This window comes from Cavia porcellus, unplaced genomic scaffold (genome assembly GCF_034190915.1).
Source record: "Cavia porcellus strain 051 isolate PalLab524CR breed Dunkin Hartley unplaced genomic scaffold, mCavPor4.1 scaffold_5, whole genome shotgun sequence".
Lineage (NCBI taxonomy): Eukaryota > Metazoa > Chordata > Mammalia > Rodentia > Caviidae > Cavia > Cavia porcellus.
In genome coordinates, this window is record NW_026947488.1 from 30,212,394 (window position 1) to 30,234,177 (window position 21,784).

The 21,784-nt window shown below is 39.3% G+C and overlaps 1 protein-coding gene and 1 non-coding gene across 2 annotated transcripts in view; one reads left to right on the top strand and one right to left on the bottom strand.

Annotated features, from left to right (window-relative positions):
* Csnk2a1 (casein kinase 2 alpha 1) overlaps window positions 1-21,784 on the bottom strand; it is an 82,391-nt gene that overhangs the window by 29,406 nt on the left and 31,201 nt on the right.
* LOC111753471 (small nucleolar RNA SNORA2/SNORA34 family) lies at window positions 16,076-16,211 on the top strand. Its single transcript, XR_002788262.1, has one exon. It is a non-coding gene; the product is annotated as a small nucleolar RNA SNORA2/SNORA34 family (small nucleolar RNA).

The following is a 21,784-nucleotide window of genomic DNA, read 5'->3' on the forward strand; positions in this document are numbered from 1 at the left end:
TTGTTTTGAAGTCCTGTATTGTGCTTGTTGTTTTGTTTTGATGGGCTTTGTTTCGTTTTTTTGTTTGTTTTACTCTTTAAAATAAAAATTTAAAAAAATCACTACCTCCCCACACTCATTTATAATGCTATTTTCTATACACTAAGTTTTTGGTGCTTACAATTTTTGTCACTTTTGGGTAGACCATCTTTTTTTTTTTGTCGTACCAGGGACCAAACTCACAACCTTGCACTCGTCAGGCAGGCACTTATGCCACTGAGCTAAATCCCTGGCTATTTTCTATATCCTGTAGTTGACTATTATAGGTAGCTCATCCATGTAGAGTAAGATACCATCTTGTCCTTTTACATTTGGTCTATTTAATGTCTTAAGACTCGTCCATTTTGTAATATGTCAGAATTTCATTCCTTTTCAAGGCTGAAGAAAATTCCAATACATGTAAAATGCCACATTTTGCTTACCCATTCATTTATTGATCTGGGTTCTTCTGTGTTAGCTATTGTGAAAAATGCTGCTATAACAATAGAAATGTTCTAAAAGAAGAAGTGGGGACACAAACAAATGAACTATAAAAGCTATAAATAATAATCACATAAATAATCCAGGAGAATTTCCCTAATTTAGCAAAAGGTAAAGATACTCAGATGTATGAGGCATACAGGACCCCAGCCACCTACCACCCAAACAGAGCTACACCCAGGCATATAATAAATTCCAGAAATTCAATATAAGAACAAAATATTAAAAGCTGTCAGAGATAAGAAACAGATCACTTACAAGGGAACACCCATCAGAATTACAGCAGACTTCTTGGCACAAACCATCAAATCATGAAGAGCATGGGGGGAAATAATTCAAACTTTGAAAGATAATAACCTCCAGCCAAGATTGATATATCCTGCACAACTGTCCCTAGAAATTGATGGAAAAACAAGATGCTTCCAGGATAAAGAGGAACTAAGGGAATTTGCAACCACCAGTTCAACTCTACAGAGAATATTGCAGGATATTCTAAAAAAGAAAAATACCAAGATTCCAAAAACAGTGGCAGAGAGGCCAGAATGAATGGAGCAGAAAGCGAAATGAAGACAAACTGACAACAAATGACAGAAAAAGAGCTCAACAGAAATGAGGCAGAGAAGGTTGGATGGTAGGAACAGCTATTTTGGAGAAAACAAGACATCATAATAGCTAGTGCTGATTTAATATCATCTTGTTTTGAAGTTCCATCAAGCTTTTGTTCTTCTATCTCCATAGGTCTTAACATGTTGTATCTTACTGGATTTTATTATATGTGATAATATAAACAAAAACTTTTATATACAAGGAAATTATACAGAAACCATTGTTCATTTTCTGTTAGTTGATTCTAAGTACCCTGTAATACTGTCATTCCCTTGAATGGTTTTACATTGTCTTGATATGTTTGATGCTACAGTATATACGAAGTTATACTCAAAGATTTCAAGGAAAGAGACACTATGGTAACTACTTTTATGTCGGGATTATCTTGTGGTGAAACACTATTTTGCTTAAATGGTTATGTTTTGACCTGCACTGTTTTGTTGTTATGTCCTCTTTTATCTCAGTCTCCTTTTTTAATTACTTTTTTATTTTTATCCTTTTAATTAAGGGAAAAATAAAAAATAGCAGGATATATTATAGTAACCCACTTTGATTTCCTATTAAACTTGATTTGAAACCCTGTATTGCTCTCACCATCTTGTTTTGACTGATCTTCCTCTATTCTGTTTTGCTTGATAGTACCAAGTTCGAAAGTATAGACAACAACTGTGAAGACAATAAGATTCATTATGACACTCATTCTGGTTGACTATTATCTTCTTTTGAAGACCTGTAATGTCTCCAATGTTTTGGTTTTATTGGTTTTGTTCTTTACTGTTTTGTTCAATTTTATTATGACTGATGATATAGGCAATCCTTTTTAAGATAGCAAGAGGCATTATGGTAACCACTGTTGATCATCTTGTATTATGTTTTTACATTATATATTATGTCCATCCTTTTGATTTGACTGACTCTGTTCTGTTATGTCACATTTGGTTTTACTCTCTTCAAAAACAGTAGTAAGAACTGTGGGAGTAATAAAACTCAAAATGTGTAGTTGTCATTGTACAAAAGAGAGGAAAAGAAAGTGCTCTAAAGGAGTACTTTAGAGCATGTATATTTAAGTGTATAAGATAGATAACCATATTACTGAGTTTTGTGGGATCACTGAACAGAACTGTTTGCATTCTCACTGTTTGAATGTCCACTTTATATGCTTTAATTTTGTAACTTGAACAACTATTTCTAAGATGACAATATGTAATGTATTAACTAGTGATTTCCTACTGTTTATATTTTCTGAAATTCTGTATAACTTGTACCCTTTTTCTGCTTTTTTTTTCTCCTTAAATAAAATTAAAAAAAAAAAAAAACAATAGAAATGTTCAAGTATCTGTTGGTTTTTTTTTTTTTTGGTACCAGAAATTGAATTTGAAACCTTATGTCTGTCAGGCAGATGCCTGTGCCACTGAGCTGTATCCCCAGCTCAATGATCTGTTTAGGATCCTGCTTCCAATTCTTCCAAGTACTTATTCAGAAGTGAAAATGCTGACGCAAATAATAATCTTACATTGAATTTTTCTTGAGGAATCACCATCTTGAGTCTCAAAACAACTCTTACGTTACCTTTGTATCAATCAGTGTATAAGGGCACTAATTTATCTTAATAGATGTAAAATGACATCTTACTGACAGTGACTCTTAATTTGTATTTCCCTAATGATTAGGAAATGTTGAGCATCTTTTCCTATGTATACTGGCCATTTTGGGGAATGGCTATTCAAGTCTTTTTTTCATTTTGCTGTGAATGCTTTTTGTGTCACCTGTATACTAATATGTACTTTTGTCTGCTATATAAATTTCAAATTATCTCCAATAAAAGTCTGAAATGGTGCATATAAGAATACTGATAACCAAAAAGGGCAATTTAGCTAAAACATACAGCTTTTTAAAAGAAATAAAAAATAAAAGGAAAAAATAAAATAAAAGGAAAAAAATAACTGACCAAAAACTAAATTTCTGCTGGACATGATGGCACTTGCCTATAATCCCAGCACTCTGAAGTCTAAGGTAGGACTGTCAGGAATTTGAGGCCAGCCTGAACTACTTACACAGTGACACCTTGTCTCAAAAACAACAAAAAATAAAACCCCCAAATTAATGAAAAATTAAAAAAACTTTCTTGTCACTGTCTCAGGACAATGAAACATAGCAATATAAACAGGCTGTTTTGCACAGTAATATATCTACAAGTACTTATTATTTCCCAAATACTATTTTGTAAGGATTATTCCATTTAATGCTCATTATACAAGGAAGTGGTGAGCAAGTTGTCATTATCCCTATTCTACAGTTGAAACTGCAATAAAGAAAGGTCAACTTCCCAAAGGACACTGGAGGAACCAAGATTCTCACCTCTTTGACCTGGCATCAGACCTTAAAATAGAGATAACCATGTGTACCTTCTAGGTTTCTAGTTAGAATTTGGGGTTAATAGACTATGCTTATTTGAGAACTCTTGTGGGAAGCCGCCTGAGATGGCGCCCATTTCCTGCTTCCGGGTTCTTCCCGGCCTGAACAAGCCCGCCAAATTGTCATGTCTGCCCAGTTACCCGTGACGCTAGCCTATCAGCTTGTTAGACGCGCTTCTCTGTGATTGGATACTGCTTCCCCTATAAGAGGTTGTTCCTGCCCCCAACGGGCGGAAGAGGAACCAACGTTGAGGGTGGCGGACCTTGTTAGGTCCGGTTCGCTGTACGCAATAAAGTTTGAGAGCTGATCCTGCTCGAGTTTGGTCTCCTGTCTCCCGCGGCTCCGGTCATCTGGTGGCCCGTATGGGGAAAAAGGTAAAAGACTCAGCGACGTGCCTCTTCGGCCGGGAGGTGCGATTGCTGTCGCCTGCGGTACGACGGAGGACCTGGCCCAATAACAACGGAAGGCCGCGAGCGCCTCTTCTCTTCACCCAGATCAGCTACGTGAGATACAGCGGTTCCCGGGACAGGTGAGTACTGGGTCACCTGGGTTGGGTGGACGCACCTAACAGATTTTGAGCGCCACACGAGTGGACGCTGGGTTTTTTTTTTTTTTCTTTTTCCCTTTGCCTCTGTTTTGCTTTCGCTTCGCTAATACAGCCCGACAGGCTTTTGATAAAGCTCGATCGGAATGCTCAGAGGAGCCCGGAGCCACTGCCGATTGTGGGTCTCCGGAGGACCCTCAGGGCTCTAATTCTGATTCGGATTCGGAAGGCTCAGAAGAGGAGGTCGTCTTTGCTAAGCATGACCCTCCTACACCGTTAAAAGAGGAACTTAGGGCTCGGGAAGATAAAAAGGGGAACCAAACACCACCCTGCCCGAGCTACTCCGCCTTACGGGAGGAGCTTAAGCCCTTCCGCTCCTTGGCAAGCTCGCGACCCATGGTCGCCCCCTTCAGGGCGCCAGGCCCTACTGCACCGCCGTGGCCGGAAGAGGAGTTGCTCCCTGGGCTGCCACCTCCACCCGTGGCCGCCAGAGGGCGCCCACAACCTATGGCACCGCCCTGGTTAGAGGGAGAGCTACTTCCCGGATTACCTCCTGCGCCCCCTTCTGGGGGAGGGAGGAGGACGTTCCTTCCACCAGAGGGTATGGTCGCGGCTTCCCTTTGAGTGTTCCGGTCTCCATGCATTCCCGGTAGCCCTTAGAAATTAAACAACTTAAAGCTATCAAGGACGCAGTTTCAGCTTATGGGCCCAATGCACCATTTACCATGGCGCTTTTAGAGGCATTGGCAGGTCTGTGTGATCTCTTCACCTCAACAATCTATTGGTGTTAACCCGAGAGGACTGCGCCCCAATCATATTTGGCAAATGGATGTTACACACATCCCAGAATTCGGAAAACTCAAATATGTACATGTTTCGGTTGACACCGCTTCTCAGGTTATGTTTGCCTCGGCAGAACCCGGAGGAAGGGCCACCCACGCTATTAATCATTGTCTTGCAGCCTGGGCTGCTTGGGGAAAGCCCAATATATTAAAAACAGACAATGGTCCTGCTTACACCAGCAAAACTTTTGTAACATTCTGTCAACAAATGGATGTTGTCCTTAAGCATGGCATTCCATATAACCCTCAAGGACAAGGCATCATTGAACGGGCACATCGGACACTCAAGGGTGTCTTACAAAAGCAAAAAGAGGGGATAGGCCACGGCCTAACGCCCAAAGGAAGAATATCATTGGCACTCTTTACCATAAATTTTCTCAATTTAAACCACAATAATCATTCCCCTGCCATGGAACATAGCAATCCGTCCCCAACCGACAAAGGGCTGGTGAGATGGAAAGATGTCCTTACAGGACAATGGATGGGCCCGGATCCAGTGGTTAGTTGGACCCGAGGTGCGGTTTGTGTTTTCCCACAGGAACCAGGTCGCGAGCCGCTGTGGGTCCCGGAAAGATTGACGCGAGCAGTAAACTCCCCACCAGTTCCTGATAAAGCACAGAAGGATAAGCCCGCGGACACAAGTCAACTCGACCCTTCTGGGACCGACGCTCAGCGCCCGAGACCATCTACAAACTAAAATGTCTGGTTTGGAGCTTTTTCTATTCTGTAGGTTCCTATTAATCACCCCTGTTTGCACAAATTTGACCAACACTGTTAAAAATATGACAGCTTGGCTGCAAGACACCTACCTACCTAAGTTTCACAATTTGTCCCTCATAGTCGGTCAGGAACTTGACAATATGGACGGTATCCAACTAGGTCCAGTCAGGTTCGATTTATCAACTTTAGGCAGTGTTATAGCCAGTTTGTGGGAACACGTCACCTCCTGGTTCTCCTGGCCCAACCTGACTACTTGGATCCTGATTGCCGTGGCCTTCCTAGTGGGGCTTGTGGTTATCAAATGCTTGTTAGATTGCCTCATACAAACTCAGCAGCAGGTTAAGATCACAGCCATGGCAGCCATGCAAATGGCAGCAGGTGGCCCATCAGGCCAGCAGGCCGCCGCATATCTCCTTCACATTGCAGAACATCAGCTATAAGATCTGAGTGGCAAGCCAATGACGGGTAAGACGGGAAAAGCCCTCCCGGTCAACCTAAGACAGGCTCCACTCAGATATACATGGCCTATAAGGCCAGGGGTCCCTCCCGGAGTCAAATTATTGGCATTGAGATGCGAGACCAAGGGTACTGCAGTGCCATCCGCCCCAAAGGTTGGGGGGAAGGCAGGAATGAATGTCTATATGCATCCAGGTTCGGTTCACAAAAGCCTGGCCCTGCGAAAAAATGAACCACTCACCTTGAGCATGGTGCTGGCGCAAGGATATGCACAAAACAGGGTGATGCACAGCAGGGTATAGACCTCTACATTCTCTCATGCCTCGGCCTACAAGGTAGGCCCACTCCTAGGTGTCTAACAGCAACAAGGTCATAGACACCTTGGAGGGACCCACAGACCATCCTATTTTAATAAATAAAAAAGGGGGAGATGTGGGAAGCCGCCTGAGATGGCGCCCATTTCCTGCTTCCGGGTTCTTCCCGGCCTGAACAAGCCCGCCAAATTGTCATGTCTGCCCAGTTACCCGTGACGCTAGCCTATCAGCTTGTTAGACGAGCTTCTCTGTGATTGGATACTGCTTCCCCTTATAAGAGGTTGTTCCTGCCCCCAACGGGCGGAAGAGGAACCAACGTTGAGGGTGGCGGACCTTGTTAGGTCCGGTTCACTGTACGCAATAAAGTTTGAGAGCTGATCCTGCTCGAGTTTGGTCTCCTGTCTCCCGCGGCTCCGGTCAAACTCTAAAAGACCTGTGCCCTTCTAAGGTCTTATTTAAATTGGAACTTAGACATCATACTAAGAAAAATATGTCAGATAACCATTTAGGGGTTTAACACTTTTAGAGGAACACCAAGTGACTGGGATGAAGAAAAGGTGTTGATGCTATATCCCTTAAACTTGACAAAGTCAGTGATAACAGTGCTCCTGACCCAAATACATAGGAAATCAAAATATGCATTCTCTCACCCAAGAAACTCTTTTAACTTGCTTCTGTTTAATGTAAACCTTTAGGGTTCTATGACTGTAAGATCTTTTAAGTGGCTAGGGAACAATTAACTCATGCAAGTACTAAAGCAGAAAGCAGGTCCTTTTTCTCACAATTTTTTCTGGCCCACAGAATTACTTTTTCTATGACTACTGTATCTGAATTGACAGTAGCAAAATGAATCAATAAAAGTGTTGTATACAAATAAACAGCAGGAGTAAGAACAGTAGTATGCCTGGCAAGAGCAATCCCCAGTACCACACACACACAAAAAAGAACAGTAATATTCAAGCAACAGAAATACTGATCCCAGGAATTTATAAGTTTTGATATTCTCAACTTCTGAGATGAAATAGATACATTAGGGTAGGAAAAAAAAAAATAGCTGAGAGTAATGGGTCCAAATCCTGAATGGCTACACAAACTCCACTGGGGTTCTCTTGTTTTGGTTCATCACTTCTATAATCTGTCTAACTGCACTTGAAGACTAAAGTGAAGATCAAGTAAGAGGATTCTTCCATAAAGGATTTAGAAACACCAAACATATATAAGTTAAAATTAGATAATAGCTATATCATAGCTCCAGTGAAAATGATTAAATAGAGCCGGGTGTGATGGCTCATGCCTGTAATCCCAACACTGGGAGGCTGAGGCAGGAAGACCGTTGCGAGTATGAGACCAGCCTACGATACAAAGTGAGCTCAAGGCCAGCCTGAACTGCATAGAGATCCTGTCTCAAAAAGACCAAAAAAAAAAAAAAAAAAGGATTACGCAGAAACTTATTTTTACAAAGTTGTAACCTGCTAGGGTAGTGATGCACAGCTATAGTCCTGAGGAAGGAGAACAACTGTGAGTTGAGGAAGGCCTGGTCTACACAGTAAGTTGAAGGACAACTTAAAACTACATGAGACTTTGTTTTAAAAAGAAAGAAAAGGGTGGGGAGAGGACTTCTGGGAAAATGGCGCAGTGGTATGCAGCAGAGAAAGACGTATTCCAAGATTTGGCATCTAGCCACTGGAATTAGCAATGTGGGGAAGAGAAGGAGGGAAGTGGATTCCTGGAACCTAAGAAGGATGTGAGTTAAGAACTGAAACTCATGAGGAGAACAAAGAGGTGGCAGGCAGTGCTTTCTCCCTGAGCCCTGACTCACAGTATGAGAGGGGCGGCTCAAACCTGCAGGTGCACAGGTGACTACTGGTGACCCCAAAGGCCTTTATGGGGAAATCCATCAGTGTAACAACAGAGCAGTTCAGGCAGCAGCCAAGAGCGGCTGGTGAATTATTTGGGTTTGTATGTAACCCTGGAGAGGGCGACTGCCCAAAAGCTATTTTGGGGAGGAGCTGACTTACTCAGTTGGGGTCCATGCTGGTTCCATCTAGGAGCTTAATTCAGATCTGGGCTCTGTCTGCCCACACTGTGTACCAGTAAGAGCAGAGATACTCCTTTAGGTGGACATTCTCTATTTCTTATTTTCTTTCTTTTCCTGTTTCTATTGTTTTTATATGAGTGTGAACATGGTTTCTAGTCTTCTTTGTTGTTCTGTTCTTATTTATTTCTCCCAACTCCATCTTCTACACTAGTTTCCCAAATTTTACATAATCTTTTTCCGCCAGCTTTGCTTCTAATCTCTTCCTCTTCTTCTGTTTCTATCCCTAAACCCTCTTAAGCTTTCCCCCAAGATAAAACCACCATATTGAAGACTTATTGACTGTACAGTTTAGATTTAATTTTAGATTTTATATGACCACAAATCTAGTTCATACAGTTAAAGGTGGCAAATTAATAATTACCATAGTTAATCATTTTCTAGGCTATGTTTGATGGTATTGTTATTGAGTTGATTGTACTAGTTATGTCAAGGTGACCTAACTGTTCTAATCAGTTGTTTTTCCTGATATAATATGACTGAGATTGCCTAAGGATCATAAACAATACTAAAGGACACTGCCTAAGAACCAGGGGCTGGACCAAATAGGTAACAACTTCTCATCTCCAAATAAATTGAAGAGGAAAGGGTCCTTCAACAGACTCAAAATTCCAAACCCAGCTACACCTGGAAGACATTTCTGAAAAGCAGTCATTTCTTAAGGCAATAAGCTGTGCAATAAACTAGCAAAAACTGGGTGCGGTGGCACATGTCTGTAATCCTAACTACACACTGAGACCTGTCTCAAAAACATCAACAAAAAGCTACCAATATGAGAAATTTACAAGCATTAAACCTAGGAATTTAAGGAACAAGAGGAGGTAGAGGAGGAGGAGGAGGAGGAGGAGGAAATAGCAGTAGTAGTAGCAGTAGATTTTAACAAGATTCAAACCCAGATTTCCAGCTTTCCAAAGGCAAACCCAGGATCAATGAGGGAACAATTTGAAAGTCACCCACCTGAAGTGGTAACAAGTAACAAAACTGATGAAAGTGGCTCTAGAAAATAGCAAATCAGAAATAATTTCTCAGATAACTACAGAGATGGTGACCACAGTTAAGACATGCTTAGTGATTCTAGAGTAGACACAGATTAAAATCAGACAAAGTTGGCAAAATGATAGAAACTGCAAACAGCCATCCAGCAAATTAAAAATTCCACTGAAAGTATACATAGGATGAGTCAATGCGAGGCCAGACTATCTGATGCAGAAGACAGAACTGTGGTTAGAAATCATGAAAAAAGGGGCCAGGGATATAACTTAGTAGCACAGTACACCTGCCTGGCAAGCACAAGGTCATTAGTTTGATTCCCAGTACCAAAAATAAAACAAAAAATCATGAAAAGAAAACTTTTATTTAAAAAGTTAGGACTACGAGAAACCAATCCAGCAGCTGCCAGGTGATGCAAAGAAAAATAGCAAGAGATTGAAAAGAAAAATAGCAAGAGATAAATTGACATACAAATAAAGCAGGAAAAAAAAAATTGACACAGGCATCAGATCAGGCCTGAAAGAAGCCAGTGCAGCAGACACCTTGCAACTATGGGAGAGACAGACATTTCCTGCTGTGGGCTAGACCTCAAGAAAAAAGATAAAACAAATATATTCACATTAGGATAAACATCAGGGATGGATCACGTTGAGGAAGCCAGAAGAAGCCATTAACCTAACCCTCTAAAGGAAAAGGCCCTGTTCGTATTCATGCTCACCTGCTACTGGACTTACTTCCCAATTTGATCCAGATGTAATTAATTTTACCTGAGCAATTATACTCCTAATCTTATCAACTGACCATAGTTCTACCCCACCTCAAGCCCACCTTGCAATTTCCCATTTTTCCCCACTTTAGACTTGCCACTTTGAGGTTTTGTTCTATAAAATCATCCCTAAAATACAGAGGGTCTTTGGTAACCACTTGGGACCCTTTCTGTCTCTCTCTCTTGGACAGAAGCTTTCTTTCTCTCAATAAACATATTCTGTTCTTTAAAAAAAAGTGAGGCATATAGAACTTTAATTAGCCATGATAAAAAAACAAACACCCCCCTGAAAAGCTACACCAAAGCATATAATAATCAAGTTTCCAGAAATTCAACACTAGAACAGAGTATTACAAGCTGTTAGAGAAAATAAATAAATCATTTATTTATTGTATCAGAACTTCTTAACACAACTATTTAAGTCAAGGAGGTAAAGTATTTGGAGTAAAGTATTTCAAGCTGTAAAAAATCAACAACCCCACCCCAGACTGATTTACTCCACAAAACTATCTTTCAAAAGAGATGGAGATTTAAAATACTTCCGTGACAAAGAACACCTGAGGAAGTTTAGGATTGCAAGACCAGCATTCCAAAATGTTCTGAAGGACATTCTATAAAGAGATAACAAAGACTAACTCTATGAATCCCAAACAAATGAATCCACCAGGTAAGGCAAGCAATTAAACTGAGGGGGCAAAAGAAACCAACAATAGAAAAATAATATGATGAAGATAAGTCAATAAACATCAGTTATAGCCATTAATATAAAATGGTCTCAATTTATCAATCAAAAGAGATAGACTGGCAGAACTGATCAAGAAACAAGATCCAAGGGGCTGGGGATTTAGCTCAGCGGCATGAGCACCTGCCTTGCAAGCAGGCAGTCGTGAGTTCGATCCCTGGTACCGATAAAAATGAAAAAGACAAAAAAGACAAAAAAAAAAAAAAAAAAAAAAAAGAAACAAGATCCAACAATACGCTGCATAAAAGAAACACATTTAATTAAAAAGCAAATTCAGTCTGAAGGTCAAAGGATGAAAATAATACTCCATGCAACAGGAAATCAGAAGAAATCAGAGGTAGCCATTCTATTTAGCAGACAAAGTGGATTTCAAACAAAAGACTGAGAGATGAAGGTGGTCACTGCATTCTTGCTAACAATCCAAGAAAACAATCCAAGAAAAAGACAAAACAATCATAGATATGTATGTACCAAATACCTGCACACTCAACTATACAAAGCAAATATTAATGAACATAAAAAAAATCAAATAAGCACTGATTCAATTGTAATGTGGGACCTCAATACCTCACTATCACAAACAGATAAACTAGACTCAAAATCAGGGGCTGGGGATTTAGCTCAGCGGCATAAGCGCCTGCCCTGCAAGCAGGCAGTCGTGAGTTCGATCCCTGGTACTGATAAAAATGAAAAAGACAAAAAAAAAAAAAAAAAAAAAGAATAAAAAATCAACAATGAAATATCAGAACTGAAAGAAATTTCTGAACAAATGTCTACAAGGTGTTTCACCCTACAATATCAGAATACACATTCTTTTCAGCTGCACACAAAATGTTTTCCAAAATAAACCACATATAGGCTCACAGAACATGCTTAATAAAAGGAACTGAAATTCTCTCATGCATATTATCAGACAATAGTGCATAATTAGAAATCAATAGCAAAAGAAATCACAAAAACTTCAAAAATGCATGGAAATTAAGTAACACTCTCCTGAACAACCAATAGGTCACAGGTAGAATTAAAGAAGAAATGAGAGAATTTCTATAATCAAATTGTGCCACTACAACATACCAGAATGCATGAACACAACAAAAGCAGACCTATGAGGGAAAGGTGTAGTGGTGAACTCTCAGATCAGAAAAACAGAGCAAGCGCAAATAACCTAATGTTGAACCTCAAACTTCTAGAAAAGAGGAGCGAATCAAGACCAAAGCTATTACAAGGAAAGAAACTATAAAAATCAGAACAGAAACTAATTAAATGGAGACTAAGAAAACAACAGCAAGAAAAAACTCCAATGAATCAGAGATGGTTCTTTGAAAAATTAAATAAACCGGACAAACCCTTAGCTGACCTTATCAAGAAAAAGAAAGAAAAGGGTACAATCACAACAGATTCTGTAGAAATTCAGATTACCAACTCACTTTGAGAAGTTGTACTACATTAAGTTGGAAAACACCAAAAAAACAGATTCCCAGACACACATGAATCACCAAAGTTGAATCAAGACACAAGAATTCTAAGCAAACTAGTATCAGTCAGTGAGATTCAACATACAATAAAAAATCTACCAACAAAGAAAAGCCCTGGCCCTGACAGATTCACTACAGAATTCCACAAGAAATTTATAGAGGATCTAATACAGCTACTTCTCAAACTCTTTAATGAAAATGAAAAGGACGCAATACTCCCAAATTCATTCCTGGAAGCAAGCATTACCTTGGTACCAAACCAGAAGGATCAGCCAAAACAAGAGAATTAGAAGGCGGTCTTCCTAATGAATACAGATGCAGAAATTCTCAGTTGTATACTGGCACACAGAACACAGCCAATCATCAAGAGGACTATATACCATGATCAAGTATGATTCATTTCAAAGATGCAGGGATAGTTTAACATACACAAATCAATAAATTTATATATTATCACAGCCGCATGATCATTTCAGTAGACACAGAAAAAGCATTTGACAACACTCATGAAAAAAAAAAACCCTACAGAAAATTAAAATACATGGTTTTTTTCTCAATCTTTTCTTTTAATTTTTATTTTGAAAGTATACAACAGAACAAGACAGAATAAAGCCAACTAAAATCGTACAGTGAAATTGGTACAGAACTTCACAGCAGGTTACCAGGATAACAGTAATAGGTATCACAGTATATTTTGTTATCTCTCGTAATATCAAAATGAGATGAAATATAGAACACTAATAGAACTTATCAAAATAGAATATTGAATAGAGCAGTACCATTAATCAGAAAAGAGCAAAACAGTAATAAAAATATTTGCCTTCAAAGAAATGGTAGAAGGAAGTCCCCCTTATCTGCTATGGTCAACCTCCCAGGAGATGCTCAGATTTCTGATTCCCATTTGCTAATTGGGGGGGGGGGAGAAGGAGGATAGGGGAAGTGGGATATCTGACTCTAGGCCATGTAGCAGTAGGTTCACTATTGCTAAGCAGGGAGGCAGAATGGTCATTTGTTTTCACAGTGTCCTCAGTTCCAACATGGCGTGGATCTCAGTAGACACTGCTAATTCTCCCCCTGGAAGGGCTGCAGTGGGCCACACTGCTGCCGCTTACCAGGGAGGGCGGTTTTTTTCTCAATCTGATAAAAAGCCATCTATTAAAATTCAATAGCCAACATCATACTGAATAGTCAAAAACAAAGCTTTCACTATAAAATCAGTAACAAAACAAGGATGTCCACTATCATTCCACTTATTTTACACAGTTCTGGAAACATTAGCCAGGACAATTAGACAAGAGAAAGAAATAAAAGGCATAAAGATAGGAAAGGAATAGGTTAAATTATCATCATGTGCAGGAGACATGATACTCTACACAGAAGGCCCCAAAAACCTCACTAAAAGACATAATAGATTAAGAAGTAGATTTAATAACCAAATTCAGTAGCACAGCAGGATACAAAGTCAACACTCAAACATCAATAGCATTGCTGTACACAAATAACAAATTCACAGAAAGAAGAAAATAAGATCTTTTGCTATAGCATCAAAAACAAAACAAATGAACATCTAGGAATAACTATGTCAAAAGAAGCTAAAAAGACCCCTGCATTAAAAACTACAGTACTCTGAAAAAAGAGATCAAAGAGTATATCATAAAATGGTAAAAATAGCTCGTGGTCTCTGGTCAGAAGATCCAATATAGTGAAAAGGATCATACTTTCCAAAGCTGATATACAGATTTAATACAATCCTGATCAAAATACCAACAGCACACCTCATAGGATTAGAGAAATCAATCCCAAAATTCATTTGGAACAAGAGACCTAGAATAGCAATAGCAAACACAATTCTGGGCAATAAAGCAAAGGCAGGGCATCACATTCCTGACTTGAAATTATACTATTAAGCTACTGTGATAAATGCGGCATGGCACTGGCAAAACAACAAGACCAAAAGATCAATGGAATATATTAGAGGATGCAGAAACAACTCCAGATACACTCAGCCACTACATCTTTAACAAAGGAGACAAAGAAAGATAAGAAGATAAATGGTGCTGGAAAAACTAGCTTGCCACACGCCACAGATTAAAAGTAGACCCATTTTTCTCATCACGCACTAAACCAAAATTGAAATGGATCGAAGATCTAAATATTAAGACAGAAGCACTTAATCTGCTGGAAAATAGAATAGGTAGAACTCTTGAAGACACAGATGTAGGTAAACATTTTATGAACCAAACTGCAAAGGAAGTGTCACAAAGAATCAACAACTTGGATCTCATCTTATTAAAAACTTTTGATAAGCACCTGCCTTACAAGTGCGTGGTCATGAGTTCAAACCCTGTTACCAAAAAAAAAAAAAAGAAAAAAAAAGAAAAAACACAAAACTCTTGCACAGCAAAGGAAACCACCGAGAGTGAACAGACAAGCTTACTAAGAGGGAAACAATTTTGCCACCTGTCCCTCACACAGAGGACCAGAATATATATAGAACTCAAAAAAAAAAAAAAAAAAAAATCAGATCCCCCAAATTTAAACACCTAATCCAAAAATGATCATCTTAAATGAACATTCCAGATGAAGTAGAAACAATATATGAAAAAATTTTCAACATCACTTGTTATTCAAGAAATGCAAATTAAAGTAATTCTGAGATTCCATGTCACTCCAGAAAGAATACTATGAAGAAATCAATCAATAAAAATACTGACCAGAGCCAGGTGTGGTGGCTCACCCCTGCAATCCCAGTACTTTGGAGGCTGAGGTGGGAGGATCGTCGCAAGTTCAGACCAGTTTGGACTAAAGTGAGCTCAAGGCCAGCCTAAACTGCATAGTGAGAACCTGTCTCAAAAAGACAAAAAGACCAAAAAAAAAAAAAAAAAAAAAAAAATGCTGACTGGGCTCTAAGGAAAAAGCAACCTTGCTCCACTGTTAGTCAGATTGCAGACTGATGCAACCACAATGGAGATTCCTCAAAAAGCTAACTAGAGTTTCCATGTGACCCAGGTATTTCCCTTGTCGGTACTGTCTTGAAATAATTAAAAGCAATATACCAATAGTGGTGTATGCACACCCATGCTTATGGTGGCAGTTTATAATATACCAATCTTTGAAACAGCCCCAAATGCCCTTCACCCAATGGATGCATAAAGATATGGTTTTTTAATACAATGGAGTACCACAAGCTAGCTAAATGGACATACCTTGAGATCATACTCTTAAGTGAAATAAATCTGATGCACATGTTCAAATATTGCATAGTTCCTCTGGTGTGAGAAACCCAAAGTATAAATAAGAACCAAAATGTATAACAGATATTGGGAAACAGGAAGAAGTTGTTCAACTGAGTAGGAGAACAAGGGAAGTGAAGGGAGAAAGGAAAGCTGGGACAAGAGAAAAAAAGTATAGAAGCAAAAATGGAAACAAAGCTTTTGCAATTAAAAGGGAAAAAGGGGTAAAAGGGAGGAGAATGAGAAAAAAGAACAATTAAGATATATTTTGTATAGGTACAAACTCTCTATGATGAATGTTATCATTATGTATATCTAACATGTATCAATAAAATAAAAAGTTAAAAACAAAACAACAATGGCCCTGAGTTGAGGTAGGCAGTTTTCTGAAGCTGTTGGTTTCAAGCAAGAGCCGATCGTGGTATCTTTCTATGGTCTGTTGGCCATTTCAGAACTTTGGAAAGCAATGGTCAATTCATTAGAAATACACGACTCGGGGCTGGGGATTTAGCTCAGTGGCATAAGCGCCTGCCTTGCAAACAGGCAGTCAAGAGTTCGATCCCTGGTACCGATGAAAAAGAAAAAAAAAAAAAAAAACACAGAAATACTCGACTCACCTCCCACTCATACCCACCACAAGCCCTCTGCCATAGGCCTGGAGAAGACATGACCTTTGGTGAGCCAACTGCTGCAGGCCCAAAGGAGAGGAAGCCGTGACCCTGGGGGCCTATGGTTATCAGAGGAACATCAATGAGCAGACATCTCAGAACCTCAGATCAGAGAGTGAAGCAGGGTACAATCTTAGATCTCCAGCCCACCCAGGACAAGTCCAGAAGATACAGACACAAAAGAAACTAGAAGTCACAAACCTGAAATTTCTGGAATGGTAGCAAATGAAGTAAAGTGACAACTTAAGTGCTTACTTTGCATGCCATGTCTGGTGGTCTGAGCATCTATTTAGAGGATAACAATGTACATAAGAATAACTATGGTTGGTTTCCTACTGTCATTTTTGAAATCCAGTATTGTTCTCATTGTTTGTTTGTTTTATTCTTTTTTAAAATAAATACCTTACCTTTAGAAAAGAGAAAAATTGGAAACTGCTTAATCCTACTCACCAAAGCCTAACTCATGGCTGGACATGAATAAGTAAGTTTTTTATACCTGTCTCTGAAAGCAACCTGATTTGTGTGCAAAAAGAGTTCCCAACCCCTACTCTAGTACTAGTCCATGTGTCTACTCATCACTTTTATCCTTATCACTCAATCTCCTTCTGTTCTCTTAAGGCCGTGGCACTCTGTAATGATCAGAGCAATACTAATTACAATAATAAAACTCTTGAGATTCTCAAATACTCTTCTGAATTAGCTGGGACCTAATTTATGAACTGATGGATTTCATTCTCCACTGTGAAGACAAGTAGCTATTTTGCAGCAACCCCTCAAATGCTCAACTTAAATGCCATGTATATAAAATAACCTGCTTACACTAAGAGAAACTCACATGAATTTCAAATGGTTGGCCTTCATTAATTACATGGGGAGAATAGGCAGGGTTCATGAGCCATGAGTGGCTCTCCGAGTTCAGATAAATAAAAAAACAGGAAGAAAGGGATGGAGATAAATGGGATGAGCAGTGGATTAGTAACTGATGGTCAACTTAAAACACCAGCTGAACTGTAATAGCATGGTGCTGAGCAGGGAAGACTCACCTGAGGACTGATGTCAGCATCAAAATGAGATGAGGAGGAGCACTGTGGGTTCTCTTAAGTGTTGCTGTCTGGAGCTGCTGGCTCCCCTAATATGAACTTGGCTATCACGGGAGGAGTTCAGGACCTTGTTGCAGAGAATGGCTGCAGCTCACTTTGGTGGAGTTTTGGTACTTATTTTGAGCATTGCTTCCTGGCTCTGGAGGGGAGGATGTGTGTTGTTTAATCTCTAGGAGAAGCTTGTCGTGCAGGCTTCCTGATAGGTATTTGACTGTTTTCACCATCCAAGGAGGCTGGGACATCATTGTTGCTGAGGATGGCTATGGTATTTTTCAGGGGAGCCCTGCTCCTGATTTTAAGCATCACTTCTTGGCTCCAGTACAGAGCTCTTGGCCTGCTGGCACAGATCCTTCACCTTCCTGGCATTGACTTTCTAGCTTCCACCACTGATCTTTGGGCTTTCCCAGCACAGATGTGTGGGACAGATTTGGCGTGGGTTATTGTTGTGGGCTCTGGGTTTTCAGCTGAACTCATGCACGTTATTGCCATGGGATCCAGGCTCTTGGCTGAATTTTTTACATGTTTGGTATCATGGACAGATTTCTTGCACTTCCTTTGTATTTGACTCCTTGGGTGACCATTATAAATAATACTATAAATTATGTGCCCTGTATATAATTGTTCTCCCTGCAACCCCTAACTACAATAGAGTATAAAAACAAAACAAAAAAATCATCAAAGATAAACATTACTTTATTGAAATATAGTATTGTACTTGCACCTCTGTAAATATGTGCATTTCACTTGCAGCCTAGTACAAAGAAAACCCAAAGACAGCCTAAATGTCTGTTTAGTTCTTTCATAAATTTCCCTCCCTTTGTTCATCCATATGCTCAAATCCTTTATATAAAATAACTGTGAGAGATAGAATAGGCTTGTAATCCCGCACTCAGAAGGCTGAGGCAGGAGGATCACCATGAGATTGAAGCCATCCTGGGCTATACTGTGAGTTCAAAGCCTGCCTGGGCTACACGGCAAGACTGTTTGAAAAAACGAAACAACCCAACCAAACAAAAAACAATATATGATGCACCCAATACATTGTAAATGAAACATAAAAAGCTGTTAGAGAATATTTTTTAGGAAATAATAAAAATCTATACATGTTCAGTACAGATGCAACTTGTTTTTCTCAATACTGTATTTTTGACCTATGGAGGAACCTATAGATACAAAAGGCTGACTTAACACTGAGCAAGCAAGGCAGACTGAATGGGAGACAAATTAAAGATTTATCTGTATTCTGTTTATCTGGAGAATAATGGAAATCCATTGAAAAAATTTTAGAAAAACAAGCTGCATGTACATTTAGAAAACATTTACTCTGATTAGGTGTGGGACAGGTTTCTATATGGAATAAAATTTATAGTGTTAAATCAAGAGCTGCAGGTAGATTGGAAAATGCAGTAATTAGTGAAAAGTGACTCAGATTTCTGATTTGACAGTCGGGCGTGGTAGCATATGCCTATAATCCCAGCACTCGTGAGGCTGAGGTAGGAGGATGGTTGTAAATTTGAGACCAGCCTGGATTGCAAAGTGAGCTCAACAGCAGCCTAAACTGCATAGCAAGGTTCTGTCTCCAAAAAAAAATTAAAAAATAAAAAATCTAGTTAGATAGATTGTTGACATCACGGGGCTGGGGATTTAGCTCAGCAGCGTAAGTGCCTGCCTTACAAGCGCATAGTCTTGAGTTCAATCTCTGGTACTGACACATAAAAAAAAAAATTGCTGACATCATTCATGAGGACAGAAAAGATTTTAGAAGAGAACTCATGACAGGTTTTAGACTTAAAATGGCTTTAAAACACTCAAAAGGAGATTCTGAACAGGGAGTTATATATTACAAGTCTAAACCTAAAAAGCCTTTCTAGCTTTAAATACCTACTCCTCTCAACAATTCTATGAAACAAGTTTTACTTTTCATAACCTACAAATGAGAAAAGAGTCTAAGTAAATTCTGTAGCTTGATGTGAGGTTATGAGTTTGATCCTCAGTACTCAACCTCCACAAAAAAAGTTCTGTAGCTTGAGCACAAATACTCAGTTCAGATAGAATTGGGATTTAAAGTCAAACTGTTAAGTCTTTCATTCTCTACAGAACTTACTTTCTCGGTTGTTCTGTTTGTTTGGTGGTACTGGGTAACAAACCCAGGGCCCTTGTATTGAACTACATTTCCAGCTGTTTCTATTGTTTATTTTGAGACAGAGTCTTGCTATGTCACTGAATTGTTCAGGCTTAGGTGAATTTATAGTCCTCTCGCCTCAGTCGGCCAATGTTGAATTAAAGGTACATGTCACCATGCCCAAATTTAGTATCTATATATGCATACACAAATCTTCAAATCTTACTTTTTCTATTGGACATTTAACTCCCTTTTGAAAGTCAAGACCCTTATCTAATACAGCCTTTTAAACTTGTAGTACCTGGATCAAAGTTTTGCATTTTGTAGTATATTCAGTAAATATTTGTTGATCAAGTTAAATTAATGCAGGTTTATATTTAAAATCAAATGAAAATAAAGTTGTCACAAAGTGCAGTGTCAGTTAACACTTCAGACATGTACAAAACTGAACTAAAAAAAAGGTAAGAGGTTCATGAGGTAATTACTCTCTTTGCTTCCTTTCCCCCCACAGCTTCTTATATTGACAGAAGTAAAGTTAACATTCTTTTTTTCCCCCTCTAATTCAGTATGACACATTACTGGAAAATTTTTATTATGAACCCAGGGGCCCTGGCATTGTGCTGTATCTATCCCCTTAATTTTAAAACAGAGTATTGCCAAGTCATTAAACAGCGCTACCTGGGCTCAAACTTGCCATCCAACTGCCTCTATCTTCCACAGTGCTGGGGTTACACGTATATGTTATATGTCACCATGCTTAGCTTGTTTTTATAGTTTTTGTAACAGCTTACTAGAAGCTGGGCAAAGTGCCCAAGTACTGGATTATCTGGAACATCAATTTTCCTACCAACTGTTCATAATGCAAGTACAGTGAAAACTTTAGTAACAAATTCAATTCATTTGTGAGGGCTGGTTGTAACTCCAATTGGTTGTAAGTCAAGACTATTTTTCCCATAAAAATAATGGAACTATCCATAATGTGTTCTGAACCTTCCAAAGCACCCCTTTACTAACCTCTTCATAATAAAAAAGGGTGGTATATATACGCACGATTTACTAGAAACACCAAAATTTTCCTAGTGTATCCAACAAAAAGTTATAAAATGTCTGGCTTACCAGAAACAACAATTTCATATAGCACTCACTATTCAACTACTCACTATTGACACCTTTGGCTTAACAGGAATAAAAGATGAAATGGAAGGTGGTTACTGTTTGGAATGAGAATTTCCTTCTCTAAGGACATCAGGAATCTGGCTCTGTGGTGCCCTTTCTCTCCTTGGGAGTCTGTAGCTCACTAGAACCTGTTTCTAGGTTTCAACCTGTTTAGCATTAACAATTGGTCTAACATTGTTTCTTTTGTTTAACACCATTCTGTAGTATGACATGACACTGTCATTAAACAAGTGAATTCAATAACTGGTTTTCTTCTCTGAGTGGATCTTCTTTACAAATGGCTGTAGCTCTGTCCATTTTTTCTGGATCTTTCAGAACTTTGCTGCACTGATTGTTAATACTCTCCTTTCTCTTCAGAAAGCTCCTCAGTTGCAATTTCTCTGTTACTCAGTGAGAAGTTGCTGAAGTTCTTCTGTAAACAGTCCCCAAGTGTTCCTCCACCAGTTCCTTAACATTACCACTGTCTACCTGGAAGCCCATGTACTCTGCTATAATCATATCATCAACCACAGGGTCAACTGAAGGCTCAGGCTCTTCTACATAGACTTCAAAGTTTCTCTCCTGTATAATTTTAGGCCACACTTTCTTCTAGGAAGATTTCAGTGTCCTCAGAGAGACACTGGTCCAGAATTTCTCAACCTCACAGGCAAGGAAGTTGCAATGCTCCTTCCAGAGCTCGTTAGGGGTTAAACTGCTATCTGAGACCATCTGGAAGCACTTCAGGTACAGTTCCTTGGCATACAGATTTAAAGTTAGCTACAACCTGCTAGTCCATAGGCTGCAGTAGACGAGCTGTACTGAGTAGGAGGGAATTAGGCTGAAACACATGAGAGTTCTTCAGTCAATTCCTCCAAATCTTGTAGTAAGCAGTGGTATTGTTCATGGTGAGTACAATTTGAGTGGTAAACCTCTGTCCTCTAAATAGCGCATAACAGTAGGACAGAATGCCTCTCTGATCCACTCAAGAAAAAGTACCCTTGTTACCCAGGCTTTTGTGTTAC